At 37.9% G+C, this 24,787-nt stretch overlaps 1 long non-coding RNA gene across 1 annotated transcript; it reads left to right on the forward strand.

The window, feature by feature from the left end:
* The first annotated feature begins 796 nt into the window (after nt 1-796).
* LOC146761740 (uncharacterized) lies at nt 797-22,941 on the forward strand. The gene is made up of 3 exons (XR_014943337.1): nt 797-871; nt 16,750-16,819; nt 22,704-22,941. It is a non-coding gene; the product is annotated as an uncharacterized LOC146761740 (long non-coding RNA).
* Nucleotides 22,942-24,787: the final 1,846 nt, after the last annotated feature.

Genomic DNA, 24,787 nt, shown 5'->3' on the forward strand with positions numbered 1-24,787 from the left:
GCCAGAAAGCACCTCAGAATTTCCCATTTCTTTGTAGGATTCATTACATCCTGCCAGTTTAGGCAAGACCCAGAGTGCGCCTTCAGTTGAGAACAATACTCCAAGAAAGAATTCTCCTTGGTTGAAGAGGATCTCCTCAATGATTGTCCCGAGAAAACTGATGCACAGAAATCCATGGGCACTGAAGGGATGCACTTATGAGTGCTGAGGGAGCTGTAAGAAGTGACCAGCTTTGTACCCCTCACTACAAGAAAGACATTGAGACTCTGAAGTGTTTAAAGAAAAGGGCAACAAAGCTAGTGAGGGGTCTGGAGCACAAGTCTTATAAGGAGATGCTGGAAGAACAGGGATGAGTTAGTGCTCATCCCCACTTTTACACAATTCTTGCCCTTTTCCTACATTTCCTATTGCCTACTTTCCCGTCCCCATCACCCTAATTTTCGTTAGTTGCCACTCTCACTTCCCCATCTTCCCAGCTGACTATTATTGCTAATAAACTGGTCAGAACAACATTTGAACGTTTGCTTCTTAATCTCATGCCAGGCATAATATATCTAAAGAACCTTGCCTCCCTCCTATAAATTGGAGCAAGACTGCTGTCCAGAGAAGTGATAGAGTCACTGACACTGGAGATGTTCAAGAAACGTTTAGAAGTTGCACTGAGGGACATAGTTAGTAGGAAATATTGGTGGTAAGTGGACAGTTGGACTCACTGATCTTGGAGGTCTTTTCCAACCTTGGTAATTCTATGATTCCATGGCAATCTTTTATGATGTCATGAATGGTTGGGTAGATACAGGGAGAGCAGTGGATGTTGTCTATCTTGACTTCAGGAAGGCTTTTGAATTTGTCTCCCATAATATCCTCACAGGTAAGCTTGTGAAGAGTGGGACAGATGAACTGCTGGTGAGGTGGATTAAGCACTGGCAAACTGTTGGAGCTCAGGCAGTTGTGTTTAGCAGCATAGAGTCTAGTTGGAGGCCTGTAGGTACTAGTGTACCACGGGTTGGTATTAGGTCTGGTCTTGTTTAACGTATAAATCAGTGATCAGGATGAAAGGAGAGAGTGCACCACACAAAGTTTACCGATGATACAAAGCTGGGAGGAGTGAATGACACACCAGAAGCCTGTGCTGTCATTCAGTGAAATTTGGATAGGCTGCAGAGGTGAGCAGAGAGGAACCTGATGAGGTTCAGCAAGGTCATGTGTAGAGTCCTGAGCCTGGAGAGGAATAATCAGACATATCAGTAAAGGTTAAGGGCTGACCTGCTGGAGAGGATGTCTGGAAAAGGACCTGGGTGTCCTGGTGGGCAACAGGTTGACCATTAGCAAGCAGCTGGCCCTTGTGGCCAAGAAGGCTATTGGTATCCTGGGATGCATTAAAAAGAGTGTGTCCAGTAGGTTGAGAGAGGTGATCCTGCCCCCTACTCTGCCCTGGTGAGACCACATCTGGAGAACTAGGTCCACTTCTGGGCTCCCCAGTTCAAGACAGGAAACAACTGGAGTCCAGCAGAGGGCAACCAAATATAATGAGGGTCCTGGTGTGTCTACTTTTCCAGTTGAGAGACTTGGGACTTTTCAGACTGGAGAATAGAAAACTGATGGGAGATCTTATGAATGCATAAAAATATCTAAAGAGGAGATGTCCAGTGGATGGAGCCACACTATTTTCAGTACTGCCTGGAGACGGGGCAGTGGACAGTGGGTCCAAATGAACACAGGAAATTCCAGCTAAACATGAGAAATATCTTCTTTATTTTGAGGGTTACAGAGCAAATTACAGAGAGTTGTGGATTCTCTGGACATATTCAAAATCTGCTTCTACACTTTGTGACACAACCTACTGTATGGAACCTGCTTCAGCAGAAGGGTTTGGACTCAGTGGTCTCCAGAGTCCCCTTCCAACCTATGATACTGTGATTCTGTGAAACGTGAAGGACTGTCCCAATATACACTATCAAAAGTGTTTGTTGTCAATTACTCTAGAACTCCATGGGTAGAAATGTGCTACCATTGTGGCAAGGGCTGACTGAATACAACAGACAGTAATTAAGCTGAATTAGAGGGAAATGTAGAATGTCATAAATCAATCTGCAGAAAGCAAAGGATGCTATGTAACTTTTCAGTATTTCCTCTCTTGCAAGTACTTCTTATACATATTTTTTACTACTAATGACTACCAGCCTTTTCTGTCTTTAAATGTCCTTTCTCAATGGTTCTTTATATGATCTAGACACATTAGAATTGAAAGAATGAATAAGTACCTCATTTTTCTCTCATGAGATGCAAGTACAACACATTTAAACTAATAAATGTTAATTCTTAATTTTTAAAAATAGTTTTATTACTGATAATGGGAATTTTGGTACTTAACCATTACATTTGTCAAGGGTCATCTTTGATAATTGATAACAGTGTGCTCAGGATTAATATTAACATGTAATTCTAAGCCAATTTTGTCTTGCCTTAGTGGATTAATTTAATGTCATTTTAAAGGCACAGCTTGGTGTGACATCATTACACTGCCAGATTTATATTACCCAATGAAGTCACCATTACAGCTTCTCATAATTTTCCTTTTTCACTGGGGGTCTATTATGCCATTAGTCCTACTTCTCAGTTATGAATCTTGCTTCTGGACAGGTAACCTTTACCTAGAATACAATATTTAACTCACAATAATAGTCAGAATTACTTAAAAGCGACATTTTGATTAATAAGCCACAAAACATTATTATCAAATTCCAATGTATTTCACATGCATACAGACATCAGAAACAGCATTAAACTGAATTTGCAATTTTAAGATTGAAAATGCTGCCAATATTTCCACTAGAACAAAAGTTCTTTCCAGTTTTTCAGTCCTTGCTCAAAACCATGTTATTTATTGTTTCTAGCACAGAAATTTAAGAAAATGCATATGAAAGTACTCAGCATTATGTGAAAAATGTGTATCACATACTGTATTTCCTATTCCTTCTCTTCTTAATGTGTGACTTAATAAGTTCGTGCTTACTACCTTGTGTAACATCACTAATATATATATTAGGTGTGAAATTAATACTTTCTGCAAAAACATTAGTTTTGGCAGTTCAAATGTTTTCAGCTACAAGCTGTACCTTGAGCAGGCTTCACATTTACATCTGTATTCTTACCCTCTGCTCAGTCACATTTTCTCATGTGCTTTCTCTCAGCTTCAGTTTCCTGGATGACAAGGAGTACTACAGACCTTATGTTTCTATCATAGGATTTGAGTGTCAAAATAGATCTCTCCATTTCTTTACATTTGAAATTATGTGTGCATATGTGTGCGTATTGAATTGTACTACACCTCTCATTTATGAAGAAATGTTCACATTAAAATGAGGCAATACATGGATAGCTGACTGTGGCTGTCAGATAGGAGTAGGCTTTCTTTAAGAAGATTCTTTAATGCAACAGAAACTTATGATCAATATATTTGCCTAGACAGATAATTTGCGTAGGTATACCTTAATGGGTTTTGAAATTAATTTCAGATAAACAATCATAACTTTGGTGCCTGGGTCAGTACGGGTGGATGAGACAGATTTATGTTTTCATATATATGTAGCATTTTTGTAACTGAGGGAAAATAGCTTATTGACCACCTAATCATATGAAGTATTCCTTTTGCAAATTTCAAATGTGTGTAACAAATATATATATGTGTGTGAGTTCCTTCTTCCCCTTCCCTACTCAATAAGGTATAGAAAAGGGAAAATGATGGAAATGTGACACCTAGGAAAAATAGAAAGTCAGAGAAAAAAGAGGAAAAAAAAAAAAGAGGAAAAACATGAAAGATTAATCAAACTGAGTACTCACCTTCACACAGTTTTCCCAGTTTTTTCATTTATCTGACTTCCATTCTGACCATTCAGCTATCATCTCTTTACATTTAACTCCACAAATTTCAAATGAGAAAGAATTACCTAAAGATTGTTCTTTTTTTCACAGCATCCAAGGTATTTATGGGCATAATTTTCCTCCACAATCATTACCTAACTCTTCTGTTTGTCTCTGGGCAAACAGTTTGCCCTACAAATTTTTCACTGTCAAGGTCAAGAAGATTGTAGGAGTTTTTATTCTTTTTACAATTAAACTTTTCATTCAATGATAAATTTACAAAACTTCACCACATGCATTTGCTTTCCTTACTTACATTTCAAAAAACGTTAGAAGATGGAATGAAAACAAACAAGCAAACAAACTATATAGCTTTGCTTAAACAAGAACTGAATATCAGTCTTTGGTTTAACCATATTTTACATGAAAGGATCAAATGTCTGCATCCCTGCCAACTAAAGATAATGAAAAAAATACAAACATGAGCTTTGTCCTTTGTTACAGGGTCAAGAGATACAATCATTCACTTAAACTATTAAATGTAATGCATACAAGCATAGGGAGATGAAAAGTGCCACTTTAAATTAGCTTGACCTGCAGTGTTGACTTCTAGACAGATGGCATAATATACCCTGACTTCATTGGTGAGGCATTAGAAATACTCAGCAAGAGACCATTGTGATATTAAGAAAAAGCTTAGAAACAAATTCAGACTGAGAACCAAGAACCTGCTGTCCCTCTGCGAGGCTCTTGGCTTTCCTTTACCAGACCTATTACAATACAGAATGAAGTCTTCCCAATTTTTTGCTAAAGCAAAGCAGTGCTAAGGCAATGAGCAGTCATTTGCTACTTTGTTGTCTACAGAGTAGACTTTAAAGATGGGATTCAGAGTCTTAACAACCAGACTGATAAAGAAAAAGCCATTCAAAGGAAATGCATTCTTTCCAGGAGAAGGAACAACTAACTGTACCAGAACCTCAGTGTTTGACATAGCTGGCAATCCTTTTAAGGAGGAGTGAGCAGGCATAAAAATTAGGCGGATCCTTAAATCTGCATGTAGTATTTCTCATGAGACAGCAAGGGTGATCTAAAGAACTCTTTTCTACCCATAAATCTTCCTACTGTTAGCAGAAACTGATAGATCTTGCCCTTCCCCCTCAGCCCCCAACACACACACTTATCAACTCCCACTTTTTTTGTAAAGTTTAAATTAGAAGGGAAACAACTTCCCTTTTGCGTTCATTCTTGAAAATGGGAAGGATGTCTCTAAAGTGAATAGATAATTCACTGTCTAAAATCCTGAGAAACAGAAGCAAGGGTACAGAGAGCAGATCACCAGCAAAATAGCAGGGCAGATAAAAACAAGGAACTGAGGGCTAATAGCATCTTAGTGAGTCAGAGGCAGTTAGGAAAGAAATTAGCCATTTTCACAATGCATGAGAGCTGGCATCATGAAAATGGTTGGCTCCAAATATCAATGATTTACATCCATCTGTTTCTTTACCAGCATGGGTTTGTTGCTGAGCTCTCAGGGAATTTAGATATTATGGGATCTAAATGAAAAGGACACATCACAATACAAATGCCCAGCATTCATTAAACAGGGTCAGCCACAACTTCAAAGGTCATCTGGGGTTTTGGGTTTTTTTTTTTTGTTTTTTGTTTTTCGTTTTATCTGATCCATTTAAAAAACTAAAGAAAATAATATCCCTGAAATCTCCTCATGCTTCCCTCTCCCGCAAAGGCAGAAAGAATAACAAAGGGCAAAGGAAGTTAAGAAAAGAGATGATGACATTGGATGAGTCTTGCACAGGAGGGAGTTGTGGGATGCTCTGTGTGCCATGTTTGCATTACTTTGAGTAGTTTTGCCTAAGTTTCTCATTCTCTTTGGTCATTTTTTTGTACTGAGATAATCCTAAAAGAAGCCAGACTGGTATTTATTCAATAAAATGTATTTGATTTAAATTGTTCCAGCCAGTGACCACACTTTCCATTTTGCTTTAGAGGCACAGCATAATCTTCTTCTTTTCCTTCACTCTCCAAACAATTTATTATTTTATGGTCCATAAACTTGAGGAAGCTCTCATCTAAAGGAAGACAAGAATTAAAAAATAGGAAAATATTTTGTCAACTATAAATCAGCTTTACACAAAACTACAATCAATCAGCTCCAAATTCTGGCAGCATTTCTGGGGCTTTCAACACAGGTTTCACTATACTGTATAGATTCTCACGTCATTTGCCTTTCAAAAATGTGTTTCGCCTTTGTTAAATGCCTTGCTGAAAGCCTGCACACAGAGAAATCAAACATATACCATGGTTTATTTTCAGCACAGAACATCTCTTAAGGTGTGAAGGATTTCCCCAGATTTTAAGAGTATAACAAGTAAATGCCTTGTGTTGCTGTGTTTGGGCTTTTTTTCCTCTTTCCTAATAGTTAATCTAATAAAAGATTCTTAATCCTTCAGATACTGCCTTGCCTAAAATTAGGCATCTAACTAAGAAATTTAGATTTAGCCTTCACCTACCCAAGGCATTCTGGCACCTGCTTTATTAACTCAAAGCACCTTCTTAAATTTGAACATATTTCAGCACCAACACCAAAAGTGTTGGGAAGTTTCCATTAATCTCTGAAAAAATAAAACAAAACCAAAAACCCTCCACATTTATCTCCCTGACTAAATTTAATCACACGTCTTACAAATGTTGGCTTTTATGACTAATGGAAAGTCAAAAAAATCTTTCTCTGTGTATTATTTTTAAGGTTTTGCAACACAGTAGAGCTTTCTGAGCAATCACAGCACCGTGCACACATACCCCGCTTCTTATTTGTACCCTGATAGCACCAAGGCAGTGGATAATGGTTCCACTGTTACATTTACTGTACAGACAAAACTTTTGCAGCAACCTTTGCCAAACTTACAGTTCAGGCTAACACAGAGCTGGAGCTGAAGGTCTAATCAGAGAGCACTCAAAGCAAGAGAGGGAATATTAAAAGCTCCCTAGCAGTTCGGGGCAAAGAGAGGCCTCTAAGTAGGGCAGATCTCCATTCCTGGCTGTCAGAAGGCCGAGTTGTAACATGAGCTGGGCTCCATTTTCTTTTCCATTTATATAAAAACCTTTTTGTTTCTTTTGTTATAAACTTAGACCTCCAGAATAAAGCCCGGAGGAAGGGGGGAGGGAGAGGAACACTTGCTGCCTGAAAGATGCCATTTGCTGTTTGACCACCTCCTGCAGCATACAGCTCCCAGCTATCTAGGCAACTTGCTGAAGCTCCCCTATGACAGCTATAATCTGTTAAGAAACAAAGTACTTGTCCACATCCAGGGAATCCAATCCAGTCCTTTCCCCTGAGAACAACATATTGCAGAAGAAATACTAAAGCAAAACAGGAAAGGAAACAGCCTTGTTTCCTTCTACAATATGTGCAGCATATGAATATATAACATAGAATTATTGTATAGAAGTATATATGCTGTCTTTAGGAGGCATCTTAAGATGGGATGTCTTTGTCAAATCAAGACTGAAAAAGCTCATGGCAGAGAGGAAGAAATCAATACGATGAGAGCAGGGTAAGCATATTAAAAATGCATTTGGTATTATGGAAGGTGAAGGGAGCAAACCTTGAATGGAACAAGATAAAGCTGGGAGAGGCCATAGGAAGCTACCTACAGGGGCACCTGCATCTGTCAAGATTGCTAAGTATAGACAGTGATACTAATCACCCAAAGCTGCTGAGGGTGGTGGTATTCCCTTAGTACTGCAAGAACAGGAGCTTGGTATTTGGAGCATGATATGGCATTTCACCTGTGAAGCTATTTTCCTGATGAGGCCAAATGCAACTGTCTTCTCAAATACTGGCACAAGAAAGCAAGTTGTAGTAGTAGTGAATCTTGGTACTTATACACCGGAAATAGAGTGAGGTGCAATGAGCAACAAGTTACTAATTACTATTTAAATCTGAGCCTGCTTTATTTTGTTAATTTAAACATAAAGAAGGAAAGACAGATTTTTTTAAAAAGTACAAATTCAGTTCAGAAAGCACTGATATGATTATAATACAGTTTCAATGAGGTAAGCTGCTAGGGGAATCAGTCAAGGTTTGCAAATGATAAATAGCCAAAGATCTACCGTGTGATAGGATCTTTTATATTTCCCTTACCTCACTTCAGTAGGGTCTGTGGTGATAAGACAAGGGGAAATGCTTTCAAACTAAAAGACTGGAAATTTAGGTTGGATGCGAGGAAGACGTTTTTTACAGTAAGGGCAGTGAGGCTGTCCAGAGATGTGATGGACACTCTGTCCCTGGAGACACTCAAAGCCAGGCTGGATAATGCTTTGAGCAACCTAATTGAGCTGTAGGGTGTCCCTGTTCATTGCAGAGCAGTTGGACTAAATGGTCTTTAAAAGGTCTATTCCAACTCAATTCTGTGATTCCGTGATTCTGTGATAAGCTAAAGCTTGAGTGGTGGGTCTGCTGTGCTTTACTCTGCTTAAATCTCCATGCTTCCTCCACCCTTAAAGCAAAAATATCTGAGCAGCCCCAGCTGGGCTGTGATCTGTAATGGTCTGAGGTAAAAGGAAAACAATGGAAGAAATTAAGCTGTTTTCTTTCTCTACCCTTCTCCCATAAGGTCCTAGAAACCACATTTTATATCAGATTTTAAGGGCTGAGTTCTCAGCCAGAGTTCTGTAAAACATGCTTTTTCATGTTAGAAAAACAGAAAATCCAACAATTTCAACATGTTAAGTTCTACTCTGTAAATCAGGCTCAGTTCTACCTCCCGCTCAGTTCCTCCTCTTTTCTTTAATTGTTCCAAAACCTGTAGTGGCAAGTTTGACTTTTTGCCAAGTTTCAGTGTGAAATTTTATGGATGAGATAATATAAACTTCTGTAAATTGAAGTAGCAAAATGCTGCCAATTAATTTTAACAGTAACTGGAAAGAGGAATATTGCTTAGCCCCTTTTCCCTGATTGTTATTAGCAAGTGCTGAAAGAGATTACTTCTCATACATAGTATTTATCTTCTGCTTCTGCTTACTAGTGATTTGTAAAAATATTACTTGCATACAAAATATATACAAGAGAAGCATTTAATAGTGCAGACATATGGAACGTAAGTCCCAGTGTCCTATATCACACTTCTTTTCAGTAGCACAATTCCATTCATTTAATTGACCCATTCCTGAATTATAAGCAACAGAAAGAGAGCAGAATCAGAGCATTAGGATCTTTCTCTGTAAAATTTGGTTTTAAATGTTAAATAGTCAGTGCCGCAGTGATCAAAAGGTGCCACAACAGTAGCAGCATCTCTGTTATTCTGAAATTTTCTTGCTTGTAAACTTCAGACAAAACCCCTTTTTGTTTGTTGATGTGAGCATTTTAACAGGAAACAGGAGTTCAGCCACTAAAAAGCACTTTTTTTCCGACACAAATTTCACCATTGTGCTGTGATTGACAGCCATCCCAATGTCTATAAACAACCTACAAGCCTCCCAAATTGACCATTCAGTTCCTGCGTCCAACATTTAAACACTGAGCGGGTTTTGCGCTCAATAAAATTCCTTTTCATTTCACCCTGGGTTGCCATGTCTCTTCAAACAGAGACAGAAAAGCAGTGCTCTGTGTCAGACAGATTTTAATTTTCAGTCCTCATCCATTCGTACAATGTAGACACAAGCAAACAAACCCTACCCAAAGCCTAGCAACCCACCGTTTAAACAGTCAATGCGTATGAGCTACGGGATGAAGGCCTGGACCTGTTCACACATGAATAAAGAAGATTAAGATTTTCTTTCAAAGACATGAAGCCTTTTTGACAGCCTGTGTCAACAGCCCTGTCTGCCTCTCAATGTGAAACAGTCTTCTATCACAGGTTCCCACAGGGAGGTCTTGCTTATTAGCATGCTTTACACTTCCATTCCTTGTCAGTATTTAATTTAAGAATAAGGGTGCAAAGTTTTGCAAACTCTTACTTACCCACAGTGAAAGGATAACTTACTGGAGACGCTGAAAGGAAATACCAGCTAACAAGAACACCTACAGGGGACGTTTTTAAAAGAGGATAACCTAGAAGGAGTAAAAGCAATGGATACAGAAATGTTCGCTATTAGCCAGTGATGAAATATACCACTAAACCTGAAGTGAAACACTATCAATTTAGCACGATATATCTTTAGAACTCCTGTCAGCCTACATTTTAAATATAACACATATGCCATTGCTGAGGGCATTTTAACCAAATTTTGGACCTAAAATGACCCCAAATCCCTATCCAAACAGCAACAACAATGCCGACAGAGTGCATATATAAGCACAAGCCTGAAAGGGATCTCCAGGGGCATCAAACTGAGTCCACTGTTATCACAGGAAATATGACATATAATCCTTTCCATAAACGACCAAGTGCTCTTCTAATACAGCTGCCTTTCTTGCATCACTGTCCATGGCAAAAAGTCAAAAAAGAAAAAAGGTTTTAATTGAGGGGAAAGATTGGATCTAGCAGAAACAATGTAGATTCCATTTTTCTGAAGGAACAATAGAGCCAACTCACCATTACATCTTGTCTTTATCATATTGTTTATAATCGAAGTATTCCAAGATTCCAATCTTGCAAACTCTTATGAAGCCATTTACATAAAGAAGTGACTGTTCCTAATGAAGCTATCTGCATCACACAGATGTAGAACACATGAAGCTTTTAGGATTAGGAACAAAATTTTTGGAAAGTAACAGGAAAATGCCATACCTCCTTCAGCACTGGCAGAACTTTAGTTTTCAAGAACAAGTGGAAATGTTGAGTGCTGTACTAATTCACTGCTTGGGTAAAAGCACAGATTTGTTATCAATTTGTTTGCTTAGCGCAATATCAAGAACTTATTTAGAAATTCTCACACGAGAATGTTAGAATGTTCAGTGCAAAAAATTATCTCAGCGAGGAACCGATTATATCTTAGTGAAGTAAGTGGGAAAATATCCAACTGTATCTCAATATTGGACTTAAATCAACAGAATTAAATGAGAACAGTCCTGAAAGTCAAGCCACAGTCATGGGAAGCAACATCTCAAGAAGTAAAATGATAAAGATTTACTTACAAATTTACTAATTGTTTTTTTAAAGTTCAAAATACATTGCATCTATATGTTTGAAGGTTTTGCTTTGTTTTTATAAATCTTGCCACTGAAATACAAGGAAATGAATGTTTTCTGTCTGTAATGTAAAATTCAATGATGAGAGATGCAGGGAAAAAAAAAAAAAAAAAAAAAAAAAAAAAAGCTGAATGACCCTGTAAGTAGAAGTAAACAGCTAAGACAAGGAAGGATAACTGGGATTACATGGATCAACATTTAATGCAAAAAGAATCTTCCTTTAAAGCTATGTACTGTACACAGTAATGATTCATAGACTTTCATGAGTATCTGCACAGCAGATGCTTTATTAGCAGTATTCCTGATTTCCTCCTCAGTGTCTGAAAATTGCAATTGAGTGTGTAAGATCTAATAGCATTACATTAAAGGTACACTTCTTTTTACATTGGTTCAATACATCCCAAAGTATTCTAGAATTTTTATTTTTAAAGCAGTACATACCAGGTTCTAGAATTTCGTTATCCCCAACATTTAATTCTGTCAAGCAAGTATGTGACTCAATGCACTACAGCTATAACTCATAACATATTTAGTTATTTTCTCAAAGCTACATATTTGCTTAACATAAATAAATGTCATTTCAAGTTTTAATTTGCTAAAGTTAAATTTGTCTAGACATCTAGAGAAAAATCACTTGGGTCAAAACACACAGATAAATAAGCAAAGAAGATGTACAAATACAGAGTGTGTACAAAAGTCTGGATTTTATTCTTTCCAATGGCAGTTATTTATGGGTATTCATTTTGAGATGGAACACTAGGTTCTAGCAAAAGTTAGTGGCAGGTCTATAAATATGGCATCATTTCTAACATAAAAAAGTAAAATATAATAAAATTTGAGTATTCTATTTTTGATTGGTTCTTTAGAATTATAACAAAAAAAATGAAAGCATATGTCCATGCCTTGCATTTTTTTTCTTGTTACAAATGAATTTATTCACTGTATTTCAGAGTCTCAGTCTTTTGTTTTGCTTTGTTTCTATTTGAGACAGATGCACTGCTTGCAATAAAACACATTTTTTTTTACATCTAAATGTACAGCCCATATTATTTGCAAGAAAAGCTCTCAAAGCAGTTTAGGGACCCCATACTTGATATCAATTGCAGGTAGAAACTCATCAGAGTCAACACTTTAATTAAAAGCGGGGGGGAGGGGGGGGGAAGAAAAGGAAAAGTAAAAAACAAACAAACAAACAACAACAAAAGGGACAATGAATTATTGTTGACTATGAATAAAAAGAAAACTTTTACATATAACTCTGACATATTTTCTTGTTAATGTTCACAACTGAACAGGCTCCATAATAAAGTACAACAGCAAAACCTTGTGAAGTCCCCTTGCAGAGTGTCCCTCCATTTTCCCTTATTGTTTCCCCATTGACCCCAGCAGGCTGTGATTCTGCCAGTGGTGTTTCAAACCTTTTGTTCTTGACAGGTTTCTCTTGTTTCCATCTCCAAGCCAGATAGGTCATACTTTTCCCTGGAGGCATTTGGATTTACTGTCATCGAGCACAATGAGAATAGCTATCCTTCTAGCAATTCTCATAGGGTTTCTCTGAAGCATGAGATTTGAGGGAACAGTGGTGTTGTAATTTCATAACTTCCAGTTACAGCCAGCAGGAGTAAATGTGACCACGCATATAAAATACTTCTCCAAAGCCCTCATGCATGCTAGATGCACTTGATAGAGCAGAGAGGACAGAGTATGAGACTTGTTTCAAGTGCATGCCTGATGACAGAAGGGAAAATTTAGGAATAAGTGCCATGGAATAGAGGCCTGAGAGACAGGGAAAAGGCTGGCACATGGGAGAGGGAAGGAAACATGGGTGTCACTTAAGTGTGGGAAGCTACTCCACTCATTTTATCTGAGGCATCTTTGGAAGAAGCTATTATAAAACATAGGGAAAGCTGGTAGCTGCCAAAGGCACTAGCCAGCAAAATCCGCACCTAACTGAAATATGCTGGCATTTTCAGATGTTTCAATGACCAGAGAAATCCAAGGCCTGTCTGTGCAGCAGAGATGTGCTCCTTTACTTCATCTGCTCAAACTAGCAGGTAAAACTGTAGCACAGAAGTGCCCTTACCAGTATTTACTCAGGCATGCCATGCTGTCCCAAACATCCATGGACCCTGAAATTCCATAACTGTAACTCTCTTGTTTTTCTATCACACATGCAGGACAAAATTGGGATGAAATGGGTTTTAGTTTTGCCTTTCTATAACTTGACATTAGTAGATAAAAGTTTCAGTGTTCAAGAGGTTTATTGTTCCACATTGTTCTTAGGGTTTCTGCTTGGTACTTTAACACACATGTGGTTTCCTTCTGCATACTCAGAAAAAAATAGTTCTGAGGAAGACTTTTTTTTTTTTTTTCCAAAATGATTTAACAAACTGGTGGAGTTTTTAATCCAAAAAACAAAATCATTTGTTTTGAGCTGCCTTTGCAGTGCCTCCTATATTTTTTTGTATGCTCAAGTCACTACTTCCTTTGGAATTCCTTAAGTTCCTCCCTGAGTACATAGGCTGAGAGAGGTAACATCTCTTGGCAGCTTCAAAGGAAATTTTTTGGGGGTACTGAAATGTTTCTGTACCCCCAAAGAATATTTTACAGGTAATCATTGACTTTCAAATGTGGCTTGGATGTTGAGGTGATCAGGATTCACACTTTTCAGAGCTGGTGCTCTGTGATACCCACAGCTCATAAACAACATGGCACTGTTTATTCTCAGTCAATATTTTCAAAGGTAGTTTTATCAGCAAATATATTTCAAATATAATTTTAACTACCCTACAATTCTTGGATGTATCCCCTATGTTGCTGATGAACTACTTGGCTACAGAAACACAATACAAAATCTGAGATTGCCGTGTCTGCTTTCTCATCACATTACGGTCCTCGCATCTTCTTGATGCTGGGCGTTTGACCTTTCCTGTTGTCCTGTTCAGGCTTGTACCAAATGTGGGGCAGAACATCTACCCAGTAGCCTCTTGTCAGCAAGTGGACTCAGGCTGAAACTGACAAAGTTGTTCGGCACCTTCACTATGGTGAGGTTGGTTGAGCACCCTCAGAAGGGAAGGTAAATTCCTTCTGAACACTTCAGTGCACTAATTCTTAGCCTCTCTCTTAATGTAAGGAAAACAAGGGAGAAGGAAAGTAAGCTGGGAGGGCAGTACAGAGTGAAAACAATTGGCTGAAGAACTGGCTAGTAACAGCTTTTTCCACTGACTATGTCCAGGGAACCACAGCTTTGGCCATGGAGCACAGCAAGTACTGGCTCACTTTCTAAACCTCCAGTCTTCCTTGGTCCTGGATCTCAGACAAGCATAATGAAATGGGATCAGGGCCCTTCTGTACATACAAACAGCAAAGAACATCAAGCACACAAGAAGATACATAAATGACTAAGAGGGTGATACATAATGTACATGTAGAACTACAACTTTATATAACAAATGTGGATATTGGATTCATTTCAGTGCTGGGCCATAGTCAACAATGTTTCAAAATTCTGTGGCAGGATGTGTTCTGTGATCAGATTTCCTGTTGTTCTGATACACATCTTACCTACACCACAAGGGTAAACAAGGGAAAAAGTAGTTGCCCAATATTGTCACTATTTGTAATACGTTCGACATCCATTCACTTTACACATCTTGTTCTAATCCTAAAATATTCAGCTTTAAAATGGGGCATTTTGCAGACTTTTTTTTTTTTCCCCCAACTTTATAACATCAGCACAATATATTGTGGGAACCCTTCATCCAAAGTTCCAAAATTACACATGATTAAATAAAGTCATTTGTGATGATTAAACAGTCAGCTACTGAAAACCTATTCATGGAGGACAAACAGCTTGAGTATGTGAATTGTTTAGATTACTGCATTGTCCTTAATTACATTATATTTAAACATAAAAAGTTATTAAATTGGCTTACTAATCTACCTCAGCCCTACAGTATTTGGGGACTTTGCATAGTACTTGTTAGAACAGCCCTAAGCAATCCAGTAGCATTTTCAAATTAACCTCTTTGAAGAGTAACTAATAAACAGGAACAGCAACAACAGGAATTTTTAAAGAGTTATTAATGTGTTTATCTGAAATGTTTTCCTGTCCATAAATACAATTATTTTTGCATTGCTGCTGGTGATGATTGACTGCGATAAGTTTAAAGTTTTCATAACCATGGCTCCACTTAATAGTATGTTTATGCTAAATTTTGCAGTACTGCCTAAATTTGGTTAGTTTAGTACCATAAAAGTTACTTAAGGTCCCAAAGGAAATGCACTGAGATCTCTTTGCATAATCATTTATTTTTGTGGATCCTGTAATTTTTTTTTTCTTTTCTACTTCAGTGTAGTTTTAAAAAGTCATCTCAGTCCAGCAAGTCCACAGTCTATCAGAAATGTGTCTGATAAAACATGTAAACAGAAGATGAGGCTAATTGATACTGAGTTAACAGTTAATTACTTTTTACATACAGTTGTTTTGCATGTAGTTTGCAAGTTGCTAGTCTACAGACTAGTGCATGCATAGATTGTGTGTTCAAAGCGTGTCTAGCAGATCAAAATTAAGGAGTAGAAAAGAGTGAGTGGAAAAGGAAGAAAGAATATGATGTACAGCATCTCTCACTTAGGGAACATGTAAGAGGCAGATGTCACACATTTGCTAAAGTGTATTTACACCTGTTCTCTATTCCCCATCCTCACATCCTCACACACAGCACTGCATTCCTTCACTAAGGTGAAAAGAGAGCTTAGCTGTGCTTTTTCAGGGCTGGGAATTTCCTTCCAGTGTTCATTTTTCTGTGAGATAACATATTCTTCTTTCAACAAAATTGGCTTGCTGACAGGAGAATGTGACAAAACTGGAGAAGAAAGCATCCAAGGCTTATAGACTGCAGAGCCAACTCTTCACACCACTCTGCCAGTCTCCAAGCAGATGTTGTTCTGCAGGTAGTGCCAGGGGCAGACTGCTGTTCCAGTTAGAAACAGCCATTCAGCTTACCTGCTGGAGACAGGAGTTTTGCTATGACTGTTTCTGCAGCCAGCTCATTTATTCTAACCAGAAAACCCAATCTCTCCCCCTGGGTTAAAGGACCTGGGATCATAGGCTACACAGATGACTTACTGGATAATTGAGATCTGAGCATGGCTAGACAGGAATTGGAGCCACCTGGTTTGCACACAGACACAGCTTTTCTCTGCCAGGGAGGCAGGCTCAATGCACACTTCTGAGCAAACATCACTTTATAGCTGCCAAACACCCAGCAGTGGCACACTTCCTTCTTTGTTCTCTGCAATGCAAAGCCAGTGGGTTCTTTTCCAGTTTTGCAGAGGCAAGGATAATTGTCTCTTGGTGAATCTATACAGCAGCAACAATATGTTGAGAATAGATATCAGACCGGCTCAGAGCAAAGGAGTGTATAATGATACTTCTTCCTCAGCAGACATCAGCAGTCATTTGAGCAATTCACTCCCGAGAAAATTGGGCATGGACACAACAGCCCATAAGTGTGGATAAACACTGACCTAAGTCAATTAGGAGCATAAAAATGTAATAATTACAAGTAATTAGTCTTCAGATTAATATTATAAATATCTTCAGCACTACAACTTGTGTCGCCTCTCCTTCAGCACCGTCCACAAGTTCTTGTTTCACACTGACTGACACAGAAGTGTTTATCCAAGCAATAATGCAGATTCTTCTTGACAGTTCTGATCTTCTTCTTTTCCAGGTTCCAGCAAGCCCTGATCATAAATTATCAAAGAGGATGAAATTGCTGTATGACTGTGGATAGCTGTTTGGTAAGTTTAATAGAGTAGCATTAAACAGAACTGAAGAACATAGTAACTCAAATCATAGAGCCTTATTGTCAGTACTGGAAAAATCAACTTTTGTATAACTAGCCACACCTCTGAAAAAAAAAAATAAAAATCAACTTTTTCCACAAGTGAAATATTGGGTGAGTTGGTTGTTGGGAGTAGGTTGAGGTCTGATATGCCCAGTTAGTCTTTGGTGGGTAATTCATTTGAATCCTGAACACCTAAACCAGATGTTTGTATTTAATAGGTCAGTGAGTCTCATAAGCAAGTCATTATTTAATAGTAGAATTGGGTATTTCAACATCTCCCTCTGCTTTTCCACTACCAAGCAGACATAGTGTCACACATACATACTTTTATCACTTGTGTGCAGCATAATGTAGGCATTTAATAGCTTTTAGAGTTGCATGTAGGAGACTGATGTAATTTTTTAGCAGTTTATGAGAACTCCAACTGTAGGTTTATAGGATACAAAAGTTTCATTATTCCATATCTGGGACAGATTCGGAGGTGGAGCAAAAGAGAAAGTCATGTTTGGAATATAATACATATGTGACGCAAGTATCACAACAGTCATCTCTTAAGTCCTCCTCCTGAATTGTTTGAGTCACTGATGTATTCATTAAACCGCATTTACAGCTAGATACTCTGCTGAGATGTCAGTCTGTCTTTAACTTCAGTCTGGAGTGATTTTATTGGGGTAAGCCTGAATTCCAGATTGAGTGTTCATTTTGTTCACTGAATTCTTTTGAATTTATTCCATTGTTATAAGGTAGAGTTTGGCCCATCGTACTGTTTTAAGGATGTCAGCGTTTTCAAGCATTGGGCTGTAAGTGAACTTGTGATCACTATAATTTGTGAAGAGCTCTGTTTACCAGCTGAAGTCAGATTTACATACACATAAGTAGAAAACATTCAGCATCGGCAAATTTGAAGCTTATGAAATCTATCTTGCCTCTTTTTCTCTACATCTAGAAGCTGCCAGTTCCTGTTTAATAAAGGTTTCCAAAGTAACAGGGCAGAATTTGGCCCCAAAACCACCACAAAGAAAAAATAATCCCTATTCTCAGTTCCAAGTTTCTTTATTTCTAAGTGTTATGTGTCAAAGTGAAAGCTTAAAGTGTCTTTTTTTTTCAGAAGCATATCTTTGCAAAATGTAGAATTTTAAAGTAGGTAAGCCTCTTGACACTTGATTTTTAAAATCAAGGAAGAGCATATTAATATGAAGAAGAAAAAAGAAAACATCAACAACAAAAAAAAATACAGAAGTTTTTAGATATGCAATTTAACTAAAATTAGATATTTAAATCCAGTAATATAACACAAGTAGACAAAAATGGCGAGTAGTTTTCTCCCTGTGAAAATCTGTTGCATTTAAAGCTGATGCAGACAGCTCTGGCCAGCACACTGCTATGTGCTCAGCAAAGGCAGCTGGAGCCTGGCAGACAATTCTCCAAGGATCCTGTGGGCCATACGCATGCCTTGTCCCCACAGAGCTCCAGTTTGCTGGCCAAGGCACAGAACTGACAATGCTCCTGGTTCGAGCTCATCTCTTGCACCACATTATGTCTTTCTCAAAATGCCAGCTTCTGAAGTCCTGCAGAGCTGAGAATCTCAGCTGCCAATATATTTTTTAAGTAGGTTTCCAGCACACGCTATTACAGGGAAAAGCCTGAAAACATGGTGTGAGGACATGCTGAACTCTAAAAAAAAGGTTTGAAAAAAAACACCCTAAAAACCAAACAGTCTAATACAAAAAAAAAAAAAAAAAAAAAAAAAAAAAAAAAAAAAAAAAAAACCCAACAAAACACAACAGAAAGTGTTATTTATTTATTTTTAACATAGTCTGATTTGTTGTGGTCTGCATCCTGATTTTTTAAATGGTTGTGGCTGAGAATACTGGAAATATGTGTGTGCTGCCCTTGTCAGAAGTGCTGCAAGAGCTGTGGTAGACTCGTGTTGTTACTCAAAAAACAGAAGACAGAAAACCAGTTTCTACCCAGCAGGCATGCCATCCACAATGGTGCCTTGGCAGTAAAGGAAGAAACGATCCAAAGGCAAAGGCAGATGAGGAACAGAAAGACGTGTGATGAGACAGAACGGAAGCAGAATTTGGGAGACTGGGCCAAAGTAGAAGGGAGAATAGGGCCGGTAATTAGAAATGGATGTGCCTGTAGCCATGAAAGTGGTCCTTTCAGAAATCTGGAAAGAGACACATTCCACACTTGTGTAGTGCAATGAAATCCATTGCTGTGAAAACCAGCACTAAAACATGTGGCAGCTACATGGCTGGCTGCTGTATATTCTGAGATCTAAATATTCAATATGTGATAGAGGCCAACAAGACAATTTTTAATTTCTGATCTTTGAATTCAGTCCTAATGTTGCTATGCTATTGTAATGCTTCACAAATTAGTAGTTTTCTCCTTGGAGAACTTCTCTCTAAGGTGATCTCATTTTGATCACCTTATCATGAAGAACGCTGTTGCAGATAGATAACAGTTCACTAATGAAGTGTTTTTTCAGGCTTCTTTTTGCACTTAAGTTGCCCTTTCTCTTCCTAAAAGCCACTGTTTTATCCATTGACACTTCTCAGCTTCTGTAAAAATATATCAGGTGTTCCCACAAGCACACTTATACAGTAAATCAGATGACCAGAGCTCTGTAGACACAAGGCTAGCTCCTTCTCTTGGGATTTATTTTTTCAGGTTATGTTGGCACCATGGCTTCTGGCTCTGAGCCTGGCCTTGCAGAGCCTTGTGCCTCCTACCTCCCCTTTCAGACAGATGTCATTGAGGCAACCCCACAAGGTCTAAGTATCTGGCCATATGGAAGAAAAATAATTAGGTGGAGGGAAATACTCCAGCCAGAGCTGGACTAACAGTTGGATATTACCTTCATAAGTACTCCATGTTCTGCACACTTAACAATTAATGCAATTATCATGTAACACTATAACACGTAAAGAAGTCTGAATTAATATTACTTAGTCATCCTTAACTGCAGCATTTTTAAACTTTTGAGTGCTTGACTTCAATCTTAACATTCCTATAATGTAGTTTTCTGTATGTAACAGTCTTTATATAACTTACAATGTGTTTCATGTTTCGTTTGCCAGAAATGTTACGAGCTTTGAGTCAACACATTAGGAGTATGTCTCTGTTTTCAGTGGCAAAAGGCCAGGTTTTAATTTCACTTACTTGCCATTGGCTAAACTGTGTCATTTCCTAAACATCTCTTAATTTTTAAAATATATGTCTAACCAATATTGCACTATGGTAAAATACACTGTCCAAATGACTGTAGGGGAGATTGGAGATATGCGGGTACAGCATTACATATTGAGACATCAGATGTTTCTATTCCATTTTCATTTTGATGGCAATAGGTAAATATTTTTCTCTATATTCCTCAGTGTTACGACTTAAATTGCATTTGTGGTTCCTTCCTATTTTGCTTTGAAGAAGACTCTGTTTAATTGGCTCAACTGTTTTGCATTCATTATATACAAAGTCGGAGAATAAAACAGCAGTGCAAACTACAGTTTAAAAGTCCTAAAAGACATACGTAGTACAGGTTAGTGACATTTGTTAGTGACATGGGCTGGAGCACCTCCCCTATGAGGACAGGCTGAGGGAGTTGGGTTTGTTCAGCCTGGAGAAGAGAAGGTTGCGGGGTGACCTCATTGCAGCCTTTCAATACCTGAAGGGAACTTACTCCCAGGAGGGGAGTAAACTCTTCGAAAGGGCTGATAATAGCAGGACTAGGGGAAATGGTTTTAAGTTGAAGGAGGGAAGATTTAGGTTGGATGTTAGGGGAAAGTTCTTTACTAGAAGGGTGGTTAGGCCCTGGAACAGGCTGCCCAGGGAGGTTGTGGATGCCCCGTCCTTGGAGGTGTTCAAGACCAGGTTGGATGGGGCCCTGGGCAACCTGATCTAGTAAAGGTGTATGTTTGGTGGCCCTGCTAGGCAGGGGGGTTGGAACTACATGATCCTTGAGGTCCCTTCCAACCCGGGTAATTCTGTGATTCTGTGATTCTGTGATTCTGTGATTTGGCTGTGATTACCAAAGCACTTATATGAAGACAGGTAATGTTGAGAAGTTAGGTGATTTTACTTTTTCTCTAGAAGAGCAGGTTAAAAGATTCTGACACTGTTCTTCAGCTGAGGCTGAAGAAAACATTCCTGCTGTACGCTATGCTTATGCTTATGGTGCAGCTCTTCATTTTTTGCATTTATTCACTTATTGAGAAAATTTCCCCTAACATGTAACTATTATGCTGTGAAGTCTCTGCAATGCTGGGAGCTTACTGACATCAGCATGCATTTGCTAACCATAGCAAAGTCTTTAGTTGACAGTTTTGATTACAATAATCTATCTAGAGCAATTAGTGAAACCTGTACTGAGAGGGATAAGTATTTAGTATCATCTGTAATTAGACTGTAAATGTAAATTAGATTGTAAATGTAATCAGTAAACAGAATTTGTTTAGAATAGCAGAGAAAATACTACTGCTAAATATGTACTGGATTTCCACCCAGTTGTGAGACAGTTTCAGTATGCATCTACATACTATACTTTTGAAATATGGACTTTCTTCCCTTCATAACTGAAGCACTGGTTTATTGCTGACCTTGACCACTCAGGTATTGCCATTTTCATCTGAGTAGATTTCATTTTCAGAAAGCACTCCCAACAAAAAGCAGGCATGTTTGACCTAATCCAAGGTGACTTAATGAATTTTAAGGCTTTGAGATTAGTTTAATTCTTAATTAAATATTTAATTACTCGTAAAATCTTAAATCATCACAAAGAGTGAATAGCTTTTTGGAAGATCCATTTCTACTGTAAAAAAAAGAAAATGTTATTACCACTGTACAGTTAAGGAATATATAGCCATTGAAAATAATCTGGAGCAATTGTCTTCTGTTCCCATCATGGTAGGTAGATTTAAGCTTCTGCGCATTAAAGCATCAATAAAAGTGTCCAAGATGGCAAATAATCATAATAATCAATTTCATCAATTCTTCATAGCCTTCCGCTTTTATTACCTTTCATTTGAAATACATTAATAAAAGAATCCATAAATCAAGCCCAAGGATGTAATTAACAGTCTTTTATTGAAAAGCCCATTCTGTATTTCCATTGAAATTTCCATTTCATCTGTTCAAATATCCATTGCATTAATTCAGACATAGGTCTAATGTTTCCATACTATGGGAGAGAGACAATTTACTTTAAATATCCATTACAGGTATTTTTAGATTCTATTCAAAGCCTCAGGGAATAGTATATGATATCCACTTGAACACTAAATTAACTCATTAAGATAAGCACAATTTTGTTAGTGTTAAATCAATTTCTAGTAAAAGGCTGCTTTTATTTTGTACTGATAATTTATGGAAAAATGTGACTGTTATAGCTCCCAGCAAATCCTTACTAGTGTGTCTGTAATCTTACTATGCTGAAAGTAATATAGATAGTAAAAAAAGATGCTTAGAAATCATTTTTAGGGAATGCAGTATACCTTAAGGCATTATGGAACCTTCTTCCTCAACAATATTGTTTTTCACTCTCGGGAACTTCCAAAACAGTACAGGCACTGGGGTCTTGGTTGCCTTTTGCTAGTTCTCTCTTGTTATTCTATTTCATGAATTTTCCACTCAGAGGAAAAAGACTAATAGAGAGAAGAATCTGAGAAGAGATTTTATAAAATGGTGACTTCTTAAAGGCACAAATTCTTAAAAATTTGTTCTATTAGTTTGGATAATCCCAACTTTGTAGCAGTTCACACTTGTAATATAGAGTGAATGCTTTCTGAAATGTGTTGCACACACAATATAGGTCTTTTACTTTAATTTTACAGACTGTATTCTTAATGGATATAAATAAGTGCCACTCAGTTTGCACTAGCTCTGCAGTATCAAGCATCCTTACTTTTGTTACTGACCCACCATCATCCTTGATATAGCAACGAGGCTCAGAGACAGCACAGGTAACCAACTTACCAAAAATCACACCACCAAAAACATTTGTTACTGAAACTTATCAGCTAATAAACTTAAATGATGTTGATTTTCTGTGAAATGAACTTTTCCACCATCAAGATGGGTCAATTTTTCAGGTAGGAGATGTTCACATATCATGTGGTTTGTCTATTAAAAATACTGAGATCACGGTAGCTTGACACACTGACTGAGCAGAGCAGATGGAAGCAACACGTTTTTCAATTAAGTTAGATTTTATAATAGAAAACCATAATTCTAGTTTCATGATTCCCTGATAGAAATTTTAAGAAATGATGGCAACAAAAACAAAACACCACCACACACACACACACAAAATAAAAACATATCACAGATTTCTTCACTGCACAGATGTGCAACAGACGTGGGTTAGTTGCTGAGGCTGCAGTTACAGTCTGCTTTGTAGTAGGATCATGAGGAACATGATATGTGGCTGTATCTACACTGGCAAGTCATGCAGCTCAGTATGAGCAGATCTGGAGAGGAAAACGATTGGTGCTGAGGATCTGACTTCCAAATGATCTGGCAGGGGTATAGGGGCTGGTTCAGACAAGCTGCGTTCTGGCCATGTGGAACAAATGCCAGCAAGCAGTGGGGGTGCATTAGTTCAGCTCCTGGAGCACATATTCTGGCTTGGCTTAGTCCAAAAGGCAGTTAGTCTATGTGCTTGGGGAGCACTCTGCAACGTGAATTCACAGAGAGTGGGGATGGCTCTCCTCAGGAGTGCTCTCCTGGTCCAAATTAAAATGCTAATAAAGATATACACGAGCACAAATGCCCACTATGATGGAGCAGATGACTTTTCCCAGAAAGAGTCCATCAAGGAAACTGGTGGAAGTTGTATATGTGAAATAGGTAATGGTCTATCTTAATTACTCCTCTACTTTTAGATACATGTATCCACAAGGCAAAGTTCAACTTTGATATCTTTGATTGTCTTTGTTAATGGTATTTTTTCTTCAAGGCCAAATGTTATTTGAAGCCTTATATATCCTCTGGTTTATTTCAGGCATTTTGCCTGAGTAAAGACTTTGGGATCAGGCTTATAGATTTTAAATTCTTAAGAACCTTTGGGAGACATAAATCATGACTGCATACAACTTGGCTGATTTAAGTGAAAGAAAATACGTGTAAGAATGTTTACTTGTTAAAAAATACGTTTCAAGATATATTGAAAAATAAAGTCCTGTTGCACTGATGTCATCTATAAAGGTAGGGCACTGCCTGTGAGGTACTCCAATGTTTTGAGGGTTCCTATAAAACTTGGCCAAAGAGCAAAGACATTTCAATTTAACAAGCTAATAAATAGTTTTGAATAACCCACCTTGTGTCTCATAACATCTGGAATTAAAACACAAAGTGTAGCCAAGAAGGATAGAAAAAGAAATGCAAGGCTGCCCTCTGCCTCTTACACTGGAAGGAATGTAAGTGATAGCGTTGGAAAAGGTCACTTTTTGACAGATGTGCTCCATTAACTTTTTTGTTCTCTACCGTCTTCATTAGTAATTGGGGAAGTATGTTGTAGTAATAGAAAAATAAAAGTACTTGCTCGTATGAATTGAAGGTTTTTAGACTAAGAAGTGCTGTGCAGAACATTTTTCAGAGAGTTACAAGATCTTCACAGACATCCAATGACATTCATATCTTCCATGAAAAAAATTGTACTTTTTCTTGAGTTCCAGCCTAGAATAGATAAACTTAATTTGCACTAACATGTCACCTTGTTGTGAGGATTCCGATCAATCCCACTGTGATCAAACCAGATGTTTCTAAAGTATGCAAGGAAGTGAAACAGGAGGTGAGCAGTGAACATGTAGGACAAAGATGTTTTGGTGGATGGACTCCACATTCACTACTGGCAAACATTATTAAAATCAATGGAGTGAAGCAGTATATTGTTGGAATGACAGTGTTTAAGCTGACA

Source organism: Coturnix japonica, chromosome 2 (genome assembly GCF_054131305.1).
Source record: "Coturnix japonica strain WE chromosome 2, WE-NBRP24, whole genome shotgun sequence".
NCBI classification, from domain to species: Eukaryota; Metazoa; Chordata; class Aves; order Galliformes; family Phasianidae; genus Coturnix; species Coturnix japonica.